This window comes from Coturnix japonica, chromosome 26 (assembly GCF_054131305.1).
Source record: "Coturnix japonica strain WE chromosome 26, WE-NBRP24, whole genome shotgun sequence".
NCBI classification, from domain to species: Eukaryota; Metazoa; Chordata; class Aves; order Galliformes; family Phasianidae; genus Coturnix; species Coturnix japonica.
The window spans coordinates 2,179,373-2,192,036 of record NC_140688.1 but is presented as its reverse complement, the minus strand read 5'-3'; the positions used below and the strand labels follow the sequence as shown (position 1 = coordinate 2,192,036).

Genomic DNA, 12,664 nt, shown 5'->3' with positions numbered 1-12,664 from the left:
AACCTTCCAGGACCCAAGTTCCTTCTTATCCCCCTTCCAGGACCCAAATCCCCCATAGAACCCAATGAGATGACCCCAAATCCCCATTATTAACCTTCCAGGACCCAAATCCCATATAAAACCCTATATCTCCTCAAGGGAACCTCATAGAAACACCCAACCATCCCATATAAAACCCTATATCTCCTCAACGGAACGTGATAGACGCAACTACCACCATTTTAACCGGCCGGGTCCCCTCTTTCACCTCAATCCCTTCAATCCCTTCTAGGACCTTCCAAAAAAACCCCAAACCCCCCATTTTCCACCCCCCCCCCCATACCTGTAAAGCCTCAATTAAGACCTCATTTGGGGTCCCATTAACGGCCTCATCCACCTCCAATGTCTTCAGCTCCTCGTGGGTCCCATAAAAGAGAACGAGGACGAGTTCTTTTGGGGTCCGGCTTTTATTTCCTTCCCCCCCGTCCTCCGTGTTTTGGATCCAATGAAGAACGTTCCGGGGGAAGAAAAGGACCTGGCCGACTTCGGCTCGGTAGGTAGTGACGTTGGTTGGGGTGACGATGCCGATCCAGGCCGTGCCCTATAGATTATAGAGGAAATCCTATTAGATTTAGAGTAGACCCGCGAGGTAAAGGGGTTATAAGGTGGGGAAAGAAGGGATGGATAAGGCGAGAGAGGAATCGAAAGTGTAGGGTCAAAAGCGGAAGAGAGAAAGAGGAAGTGGGAGGAAAAGCGAGATCCATGTTGTGCCCTATAGAATATAGGGTAAATCCTATAGGGTTTTAGGGTTGACCCACGAGGTAAAGGGTTATAAGGTGGGGGAGGAAGGGCTAGATGAAGCCAAGGAGGAAGAGGAAGTATAGGATTAAAGGTGGAAGAGAGAAAGAGGAAGTGGAAGTAAAACCAAAGGCCACCCCCAATTAACATGGGCCACCCCTATATAATATGGCCAAATCCTATAGGGTTTTAGGGTAGACCCACGAGGTAAATGGATTACAAGGTAGGGGAATAAGGGTTAAATGAAGCCATAGAGGAAAAGGAAGTATATTCTTAAAGGTGGAAGAGAGAAAGAGGATGTGGAAGCTAAACCAAAGGCTGCGGCCTACCTGCACCACGTAGCCATGGACTTTGGCATTAAAATGCCAGTGGGGGACCCGAAGCGCTCCAGGTTTGATCCTGATTAAAGCCAGGCTCATTTTGGCTTGATGCTCGTGGAGGCTTTGAGCGAAGACGCGAGCTTCTCGATCCGGATAACACTTGGGATCCAGCCGGTACGTCGCCCATTGGATTTCACCTCCAGGGTAGCGTTGTGGCTGGAAAGGAAATGGGCTTATTCCCTTTCCTCTTCCCCCTCCCCTTCCCCTTCCCATAGGAAAGGAAGAAGATACCCCATAGGACCCTATAGTACCCCATAAGCCCCATAGGACCCCATAAGACCCCATAGGACCCCATAAACCCCATAGGAATCAATAGGACCCCATCAGACCCCATAGGACCTCATAAGACCCCATAAACCCCATAGGAATCAATAGGAAGCAATAGGACCCCATAAGACCCCATAGGGCCCTATAGGACCCCATAAGCCCATAAGTCCATTTCCTCTCCCCTCCCGCTTTCTTTTCCCCTTCCATTTCCTCTCCCCTCTATACCCCCCCCACTTCCTCTTCCCCTCCCCTTCCTCCCTTCCCCTCTTACTTCCTCTCCTCTCCTCTCCTCTCCCCTCCCACTTCCTCCCCACTTCCTCCCCACTTCCCCCCCACACATCCTCTTCCCTCCCACTTTGTCTTTTCCTTCCTCTTCCTCTTCCTCTTCCTCTTCCTCTTCCTCTTCCTCTTCCTCTTCCTCTTCCTCTTCCTCTTCCTCTTCCTCTTCCTCTTCCTCTTCCTTCTTCCCTTCCCCCTCTTATTCCCCTCCCTTTTCCCATTCCCTTCCTCTTCCTCCCCACTTCCTCTTCCCCTTCCCCTCCCACTTCCTCTTCCTCCCTCCCTTCCTCTTCCTCCTCCCCACTTCCACTTCCTCCTCACTTCCTCCCCCACTTCTTCTCCCCCTATATCCCCCCACTTCCTCTTCCCCCCTTATTTCCCCCCTATATCCCCCTCTACTTCCTCTTCCCCCCTTATTTCCCCCCTATATCCCCCCCTACTTCCTCTTCCCCTCTTATTTCCCCCCTATATCCCCCATACTTCCTCTTCCCCCCTTATTTCCCCCCTATATCCCCCCCTATTTCCTCTCCCCTACTTTTTTCCCCCCCACTTCCTCCCCCCATCCCATATCCCCCCCATCCACTTACCTCCGACATCCCCATCCTATACACGAACCGGAGCCGTCCTTTGTCCCCCTCCACCTCATTAACCACCTTGTTAACACGCAACTCGTTAATCGCCTTCCTATTGATGACGCTCAAGCTTCCCAGCCCCACGGCGGTCATAATGGAGCTGGCCAACAGGCAGAGGCCGAACAGCTTCCATAGGGATCTCCTGCCCCACTCGGGCGCCATCTTGGATATGGGGGGGAGGGGAGAAAGGGGGGGTTACATAGGCCGAACCGGGCCGAAGTGGGCCAAGTTAGGCCTAGTTAGGCCTAATTGGGCCTAGTTAGGCCTAGTTAGGCCCTGCTAGGCCAAGGTAGGCCAAGATAGGCCATGCTAGGCCTAGTTAGGCCTAGTTAGGCCAAGGTAGGCCAAGGTAGGCCATGCTAGGCCCAGTTAGGCCTAGTTAGGCCAAGCTAGGCCAAGGTAGGCCATGCTAGGCCCAAGATGGCCATGCTAGGCCAATCCAATCCAATCCAGGCCTAGGTAGGCCATGATAGGCCCAAGATGGCCGTGCTAGGCCAATCCAATCCAATCCAATCCAGGCCTAGGTAGGCCAAGTTAGGCCCAAGATGGCTGTGCTAGGCCAATCCAATCCAATCCAGGCCAAGGTAGGCCAAGTTAGGCCCAAGATGGCCGTGCCAATCCAATCCAATCCAATCCAATCCAATCCAATCCAATCCAATCCAATTCAGGCCTAGGTAGGCCAAGGTAGGCCCAAGATGGCCGTGCTAGGCCAATCCAATCCAATCCAATCCAAGCCAAGGTTGGCCATGATAGGCCTAGGTAGGCCTAGGTAGGCCTCGCTAGGACTCACTAGGCCTTACTAGGTCTCACTAGTAAGACCCCATAGAAACCCATATGACCTCATACAACCCATAAGTCCCTATAAGACCCCATAGGACCCCATAAGACCCCATAGGATCCCATAGGACCCCATAAGACCCCATAGAGACCCCATAGACCCCATAGGACCCCATAAGTCCCCATAGAGACCCCATAGGAACCCCATAGGAACTCTATAGAGTTGTCACTAGGCCTCGCTAGGCCTCACTAGGCCTCACCCCAATCCTTACCTCTTTATGGTGTCCATCTTTTCCCTTCCGGGACCCGACGGGTTCCTCGGGTCCCATCTCGAAGGCCTCATTGTCCATCTTAGCTCTAATGAGGTTAATTAAAGCTTAATTGGGTTAATTAAGGGTTTAATTGGGTTAATTAAGGGCTGAATGGGGGTGTTAGAGGCCTAGTTAAGCTACGGGGCTCGGAGGAGGCTCCTATCCCCCCTTCCCATTCAACTCTATGGCCTTGGAGGACTTAATATCCCCTCAGCCTACAACTCTATGATCCTGGAGGAGCCTCCTATCCCCCCCGGCCCTCCAACTCTATGGCCTTGGAGGACCACGTAAGACCCCATAGGAAAAAATAGGACCCCATAGGAATTAATAGGACCCCATAGGACCCTATAGGACACCATAAGACCCCATAAGACCCCATAGAGACCACATAGGACCCCATAGGAACCAATACGACTCCATAAGACCCCATTGAGAGCCCATAAGACCCCATAGGACCCCATTAGACCCTATAGGAAGCAATAAGACCCCTTAAGACCCCATGGGACCCCATAGGACCCCATAAGACCCCATAAACCCCATAAGACCCCATAGGACCCCATAGGAACCAATACGACCCCATAGGACCCCATAAGACCCCATAAGGCCCCATAAGACCCATAGACCCCATAAGACCCCATAAGACCCCATAGGACCCCATAAGACCCCATAAGACCCCATAAGACCCCATAGGAAGCAATATGACCCCATAGGAATCAATAGGAAGCAATAGGACCCCATAAGACCCCATAGACCCTATAAGACCCTGTAAGACCCCATTAGACCCCATAAGACCCCATAGACCCCATAGAACCTCATAGGACCCCATAAGTCCCCATAGAGACCCCATAAACCCCATAGACCCCATAGGACCCCATAGGACCCCATAAGACCCCATAGCACCCCATAGAACCCCATATGACCCCATAGAACCCATAGGACCCCATAAGACCCCATTGACCCCATAAGACCCCATAGGACCCCATAGGATCGTATAAGACCCCATAGGAATCAATAGGACTCCATAAGACCCCATAGATTCTATAGAACCTCATAAGACCCCATAAGACCCTATAGACCCCATAAGACCCCATAGAGACCACATAGGAATCAATAGGACCCCATAGAAATCAATAGGAACCATTCGGACCCCATAAGACGCTATAGGACCCCATAGGACCCCATAAGACCCCATAGAGACCCCATAAGACCCCATAGGACCCCATAAGACCCCATAGACCCCATAAAACCCCATAAGACCCCATAACACCCCATAGACCCCGTAGGACCCCATAAGACCCCACAGACCCCATAGACTCCATAGACCCCATAGACCCCATAAAACCCCATAGGAACCCATAGGACCCCATAAGACCCCATAAGACCCCATAGAGACCCCATAGGACCCCATAGAGACCCCATAAGACCCCATAGGACCCCATAGAGACCCTATAAGACCCCATAGGAACCAATTGGAATCTATAGGATCTCATAGGAACCAATGAGACCCCATAGAACCCCATAGACCCCATAAGAACCCATAGAGACCCCATAGGACCCCATAGAGACCCCATAAGACCCCATAGGACTTCATAGAGACCCCATAGGACCCCATAAGACCCCATAGACCCCATGAAACACCATAGGATCCCCTAGGACCCCATAAGACCCCATAGAACCCCATAAGTCCCCATAGAGACCCCATAAGACCCCATAGGACACCATAAGACCCCATAAGACCACATAGGAACCAATAGGAATCTATAGGATCTCATAGGAACCAATGAGACCCCATAGACACCATAAGACTCCATAGGACCCCATAGGACACCATAAAACCCCATAAGACCCCATAGAGACCCCATAAGACCCCATAGACCCCATAGAGACCCCATAGACCCCATAAGACCCCATAGGACCCCATAGGACCCCATAGGACCCTATAAGACCCCATAGGACCCCATAGGAACCATAAGACCACGTAGGACCCCATAGGAATTAATAAGACCCCATAGAACCCCATAAGACCCTATAGGACCCCATATGAACCCATAAGACCCCATAGAGACACCATAGAGACCCCATAAGACCCCATAGGACCCCATAAGACCCCATACACCCCATAAAACCCTATAAGACCCCATAGACCCCATAGTCTCACCCTATATCCTCCTATAGGATGAAGCCGTTAGTGCTGTGTAACTATTGCCTCAGCCGTATGCAAATGAGGGCTGGAGGAGAGCTCTGATTGGTTGAAAGACCAGGAAAAGCTTCGTTTGATTGGTTAATAAGGGGAATTTGGGGCTCCTTCCTTCCCCTTATGGGGTTCTATGGGGTCTTATGGGGTTTATGGGGTCTATGGGGTCTTATGGGGTCTTATAGGATCCTATTGGTTCCTATGGGGTCTTATGGGGTCCTATGGGATCTTATGGGGTCCTATGGGGTCTTATAGGGTCCTATGGGGTCATATGGGGTTTATGGGGTCTAATGGGGCCCTATGGGGTCCTATGGGGTCCTATGGGGTCCTATGGGGTTTATATGGGGTCCTATGGGGTATTATGGGGTCCTATGGGGTTCTATGGGGTCCTATGGGGTTCTATGGGGTCTTATAGGGTCCTATTCATTCCTATGGGGTCTTATAGGGTCCTATGGGGTTGTATGGGGACTTATGAGGTTCTATGGGATCTTATGGGGTTCTATGGGGTCTTATGGTGTCTAATAGGGTTCTATTGATTCCTATGGGGTCCTATGGGGTCTTATGGGGTTCTATGGGGTTCTATGGTGTCTTATGGGGTCTTATGGGGTCCTATGGGGTCTTATAGGGACTTATGGGTTCTATGGGGTCCTATGGGGTTTATGGGGTCTTTTGGGGTCCTATTGATTCCTATGGGGTCCTATGGGGTCTATGGAGTCCTATGGGGTCTTATGGCATCCTATTGGGTTTAATGGGATCCCATAGGGGTCTGTTGGGGTCTTATGGGGTCCTATTGGTTCCTATGGGGTCTTATGGGGTCCTATTGATTCCTATGGGGTTCTATGGGGTCCTATGGGGTCCTCTTGAATCCTATGGGGTCCTATGGGGTCTTATGGGGTCTTATTGGTTCCTATTGGGTCTTATAGTGTTCTATGGGGTTCTACGGATTCCTATGGGTTCTATGGGGTCTTATGGGGTCTCTTATGGGGTTCTATGGGGTCCTATTGGTTCCTATAGAGTCTTATGGGGTCCTATGGGGTCTTATGGGGTCTCTTATGGGGTTCTATGGGGTCCTATTGATTCCTATGGGGTCTTATGGGATCCTATGGGTTCCTATGGGGTCTTACGGGGTCTTATGAGGTCCTATTGGTTCTTATGGGGTCTTATGGTTTCTAATGATCCTATTGATTTCTATGGGGTTTATGGAGTCCTATGGGGTCTTATGGAGTTCTATTGGGTTCTATGGGGTCCTATTGGTTCCTATGGGGTCTCTGGTGTCTTATGGGGTCCTATTGATTCCTTTGGGGTCCTATGGGATCTTATGGGGTCTTATGGGGTCAATGGAGTCTTATAGGGTCCTTTTGATTCCTATGGAGTCCTATTGGTTTCTATGGGGTCTTATGAGGTCTTACTGGTTCTTATGGGGTCTTATGGCTTCTAATGGGGTCCTATTGATTCCTATGGGGTCTTATGGGGTCCTATTTGTTCCTATGGGGTCTTATAGGGTCTTATGGGGTCTGTGGGTTCCTATGGATCCTATGGGGTCCTATGGGGTATTATAGGGACTTATGGGGTCTTATGGGGTTCTACGGGATCTTATTGGGTTCTATGGGGTCCTATTGATTCCTATGGGGTCTTATGGGGTCCTATTGATTCCTATGGAGTCTTATGGGGTCCTATTGTTTCCTATGGGGTCCTATGGGGTCTTGTAGGGACTTATGGTTTCTATGGGGTTTATGGGGTCCTATTCATTCCTATGGGGTCTTTTGGGGTCCTATGGGGTTCTATGGGGACTTATGAGGTTCTATGGGGTCCTATGGGGTCTCTATGGGGTTCTATGGTGTCTTATGGGGTCTTATAGGGACTTATGGGTTCTATGGGGTATCATGGGGTCTTATAGGGTCCTATTGGTTCCTATGGGATTCTATGGGGTCGTATTGGTTCCTATGGGGTTCTATGGGGTCTTATAGGGTCCTATTGGTTCCTATGGGGTCTTATAGGGTCTTATGGGGTCTGTGGGGTCCTATGGAGTCTATGGGGTCCTATGGGGTCTTATAGGGACTTATGGGTCCTATGGAGTCCTATGGGATTCTTATGGGGTCCTATTGATTTTTATGGGGTCCTATGGGGTCTATAGGGTCTTATAGGCTCCATCCCCCCCATATACCCCATACCCCCCCCAATAACACCAGACCCTGTCGCTCTTCCGCCATCTTTATTCTCATCCAACAGCATCCATCATCTCCCCCTCCCCCCCACCTCCGGCCACACATCGACCCTCGTTAACCCCATAATTAACCCCTTAATTAACCTCTTAATTAATGCCTTAATTAAACACCCCCCCCCCCCAAATATTAACCCCATTGGAACGAAGGAAGAACAAGACGCCGACCAATCGGGCACCAGCTTTGTTAACGCGTGCGCATTAATTATGCAAATGAAGGGGGCGTGGCTTTGTCAAACCCCACCACGCCAAATCAGCTAACAGTGAGACCTCATTAGCATATGATTATATATTCATGAGCCATTGGCCTGATTTACATAGCCCCGCCCCCTTTCCCGGTCCCTGTTATTAAGTGCTAATGAGGCCTCGATTAATGGATTAATTATATAATGGCAGGTCATTAATTAATTAATCATTAATTAACTAATTAGGGGGGGGCGGAAGTCGCTCCGTCGTCGATATGGACCTGGAAAGAGAAAAGATGCAGTTAATTAGCCTAATAATTAATAATCAATAAATAATTAATTAATAATCCTAATCAATAGCCGGAATAATTAATTAATAGACTGAATAATTAATAGCCCTAGTAATGGCATTAATAGCCCTAATAATTAATTAATTAATAGCCCTAATAATTAATAGCCCTAATAATTATTAGCCCTAATAATCCCTATTAATCCTTATTAATTCTATTAATCCATATTAATCCATATATTAAATTACTAATAAATCCCTATTAATCCACATTACACCCCTATTAATCCCTTTTAATTCCTATTAAATCCCTAATAAACCCCCTTATACCCGCATTAAACCCCATTAATCTCTAATAAATCCCCTATTAATCCCAAATAAATCCCTATTAATCCCCATTACAACCTATTAATCCCCTATTAATCCCTATTAATCCCTAATAAATCTCTATTAATCCCCATTAACCTCTATTAATTCCCTATTAATCCCTATTATTCCCTATTAATTTTCTATTAATCCCCATTAAACCCCTATTAATCCCTATTAATCTCTAATAAATCCTTATTAATCTCCATTAAACCCCCATTAACCCCTATTAATCCCATGTTAACTCACTTATAACCCCTATTGACGCCTATTAATCCCTATTAATCCCTAATAAATCCCTATTAAACCCCTATTAAGCCCATTAATCCCCTATTAACCTACTAATAACCCCTAATAACCCCTATTAATTCCCATTAAACCCCCATTAACCTCCATTAAACCCCATTAAACCCCCATTAATTCCTAATAAATTACTATTAAACCCCTATTAATCCCTATTAATCTCTAATAAATCCCCATTACACCCCTAATAATCCCTATTAAACCCCTATTAACCCCTATTAATCCCTATTAATCCCTATTAACTGCTATTGATCCCTAATAAATCCCTATTAATCCCTAGTAAACCCCATTAAACCCCATTAACTCACCTTTAACCACCCCCCAAGCCCCCATATTAAGGGGGGAGGTCACATCTGCCCCAGATGAGCCCCCCCGTCCCCCATGGCCGAATGGGACCCAACGCAGCCACCCCTGGTGGTACACGCTTTGTCTTGCAGGAGAAGCAGCTCATTGCCCAGCTGGAAGAGCAGCTGAAGGCTGAGACAGAGGAAATGGAGATAGTGTGTGTGGTGGGTTGAGGGAAGGGGTGGGGGGCTGCCCACCCCCATGTTGTGGACCTGGAGCTCATGTTTTTGTCTTCCAGGTGCTGCGCAGGGAGAAACAGCGCCTGTGAGAGGAGCGGGAGGAGCTGGAGCTGGAGGGTGCCTGGTGAGTGGGACCCACCCATGGGACCCTGCACCCCACGCCTGCACACGGGGGTCTCTGACACACCTGGGGCAGCAATGGGACTGCAGTGCTGCTGGAGATGGGGCTCTCTTTACTGCACGGTGTGACAGAGCAGCCCCATCCCAGCCCTGGGGGGTGGGCACACAGTGCTGGGGAGCCCCCCGTGGTGATAGACTCCAACCAAGCCTTGTTCAACACAGGCAACAGCATCAGATGGAGCTGGAGGTGGAGTGTGAGCCTGGGGCTGTGCTGCCGGAGCTGGTGGAGGCACAGCTGGTAAGGGGCAGAACACACAGCACCCTCACCCCATCCAACAGTGGTCTCCCCATGCAATGGGGTCTCCTTGAGGACAGGGCTCCTTCCAGCACTGTTGTGCTGCTGGGCTCCCGAGTCCTGCATGATCCCCCTGCTATGCAGCAGACCCTGACCTCCATCTCTGCCCCATCTTCACCTACAGGAGAAGAAGGAGCGGGCGAGGAGACGTGGGTTCTCCTTCTGGATGGACGTCCTTCTGGGCTGTCACAGAACTGCTTTGTCCTCTTGCTGCTGAAAGGAGCCAACCAGGAGCAGGGAATGGATGCACAGGACCTCAACTCTGACCCGCAGGAAAACTCAGGACAATGGAATGTAGTCTGCCAATCTTTTACCAGTTCAGCTGTGCTTTAAGACTCATTGTGAAGCCTTTTAAAATATTTATATATATATATATATATATACTATAAGACTACTCAGTTATACTGTCAATCATCTCGGAAAGTTCAAGATGGAGTTCATCCACATCCTTCTCCAGCTCCAAGTCATATTGTCCTTCCATTTCCTCTAAGAATTCCGAGATGAACTTTTCAAGGTCATCTTCTACAGCCTTGGTGAGCAGGCTGACCTCCGGCAGGGCTGGAGCAGCAGTCTGGAAAGAAGGAAGACAAAGTCAATGATTGCTCAGGAGATCCTTCCTCTGCAGCACTTCTCCTTCAGCACTGCTGAGCCTTAACCCAACATGGGGGCCAAGGGGCTCCTGAAGGACGTTAACAGTAAGCCTGACCAGGACAGCACTGACACTTCCTCCCCTCCTTACCAAAGCTGCTATTTTAGCTTTTTTAGCTGGAGGCTCCTCTTCTTCAGTGCTTCTCCGAGGATTCACAGCTGCCACAGCAGAAGGAGAGATCTCAGCAGCCTTCCGCTTCCTTGCTCGCTTCGTGGGGCTGCTGGCTTTGCCATCCCAAGGCTTCTCACACACGTTGCCCTTGGCTACAGGAAGAAGAGAGAGCTGGTACAATTGTGCCTTGAGAGGAGTCCAGATTGTCCTGTCATTCCCACAGCTCTTCTCCACAGTTAAATACATCCGGCCAGCAAAATTACATTGCTCTTTCCACAAATCTCAGCAATATCTTCCACAGTAAGTGCTGCATACCAACAGTCCGACCAAAGGAACAAAGAAACTGCACAGCTACACCATATTATAACCCAGACAAGGGAAACAGCCATACAGCAGGAGAAAGCAATACATGGTCCCTCTAGAGAAAGGAAAAAGCAGGAGCTACAGACAAGAGTGTGCAACCAGACGCTGTGCAAGCCACAACAGACCCACAAAATACATCCAGGGGTTTATCACACAGGTAAGTCTGCAGCTCAGCGCCACTGTCTGTCCCTTGTTCTCAAGCTGAAGTCTGGCTGGAAGGAACACAAGTGAACTAAGAAAATAAGCATTTCCCTAGGCACGCACCCACCATGAGCACTCAGGTCCCTTTACTTCCGAGGACCACCTCACACTCAACACTCATTCATAGTTCTCTGCTCCTGAGGTTGGGCTGATGGTTTCCCTGGCAATGCTGTTGCCCACCGTGCTGAGATTTCACTTAGGCCTTTGCAAGCTGATAAGCTGAACATGAAGGGTGGATTCAGGACTGCTAAGCTCTGCACTTTTACCTTTGACTGTTTCTTCAGCAGCAGCCGGCACAGCAGCCACTTCCTTCTTCAGCTTCTCCGGTTGTCTCAGCTGTAGCTTCTCCTTTATTGTCCCCTCAAGGCTCTTTGCTTGAGCTCTAGAATTTGGTGTACTCTGATCCGAGGGCTAAAAAGAAATAAAGTAAGTACAAAATAAGAACAAACACCAGGGGGAACATATGAAGGAAATCAGATTAGAGATGTTTCAAAAACGGGTTACTGCCTCTCTGCCAGATATAATCAGATCAGTTCTGAGTTTGAGGAGTGCAAAGCTGTCTGGGAAAGCCATTGAAAGTACCAGGATTGTGAAACATGGCTGCAGCTCTTCACCAAAGGCAGGAAGGTAGGAATGCACTCATGATGGTGGCACATGGTGAGCAGTGAGACACAAGAACATGTGAAGAAATTGTGTCACTGTGTCCATCTACAGAAGGGACTCACCTCTGCGGGTGCAGAGACAGCTTTGGGAGCAGCCCTGTTCCATTCCACAGTCTTTTCCTCTTCTCTTCCAGGTGCTTTGAAACAAAGAAAAAGAAAATCAATTGGTCAACAGCAAGCATAGAAAGAAACCTGAGTGCCAGTGTTTCCTCCATGTGCTTATTTCCTCACATTCAATAACAAAGCACAGACAGAGGCGGCATCACGCAGTCCATACAGTATCCAAGCTCTTCCCTCCTTCACATGCTGTCTCTTCACAAAGCCTCTCTCACCTCCCCAATGAATAACTCACCCCCCTGACCTTTCTGACAGAGCTTGGCCCCCATGCTGAGGAATCAATCCATGCTTTTCAAATACATTTACATATCAAACTAAGCAATACAAGCCAAAGATGAAGGCAACCTTGGCATCAACACACAGAGCCACACCAAAAACATGGCAGAAAGAAAGTACAGGAGAAACTGAACTACAAAACCTCACAGCAAATTAATTTTCCAGAATGAAGCAGGCAGACACCATGGATTCGATGGAAAAACACATGGATGGACATCCTGGCACTTCCTGCCTTTGCATGTTGTAAGAAACAGCCCAGGCAATTCTAAGCAAACTCCATTTGCTTGACAGGGGAAGCACTTCAG

At 48.9% G+C, this 12,664-nt stretch overlaps 2 long non-coding RNA genes across 5 annotated transcripts; one reads left to right on the top strand and one right to left on the bottom strand.

Annotated features, from left to right (window-relative positions):
- Positions 1 to 393: 393 nt before the first annotated feature.
- Positions 394 to 11,752, top strand: LOC146756577 (uncharacterized). 4 transcript variants are annotated; one of them, XR_014937279.1, is made up of 6 exons: positions 403 to 532; positions 1,057 to 1,271; positions 9,419 to 9,490; positions 9,565 to 9,629; positions 9,848 to 9,923; positions 10,108 to 11,752. It is a non-coding gene; the product is annotated as an uncharacterized LOC146756577 (long non-coding RNA). The 4 variants fall into 4 exon arrangements; XR_014937276.1 differs by having other exon boundaries at positions 10,105 to 11,751; XR_014937277.1 differs by lacking the exon at positions 9,419 to 9,490 and having other exon boundaries at positions 10,105 to 11,751.
- On the bottom strand, positions 1,924 to 5,821 carry LOC146756578 (uncharacterized). The gene is made up of 3 exons (XR_014937305.1): positions 5,582 to 5,821; positions 3,385 to 3,469; positions 1,924 to 2,497 (listed from the first exon to the last, which is right to left on the bottom strand). It is a non-coding gene; the product is annotated as an uncharacterized LOC146756578 (long non-coding RNA).
- Positions 11,753 to 12,664: the final 912 nt, after the last annotated feature.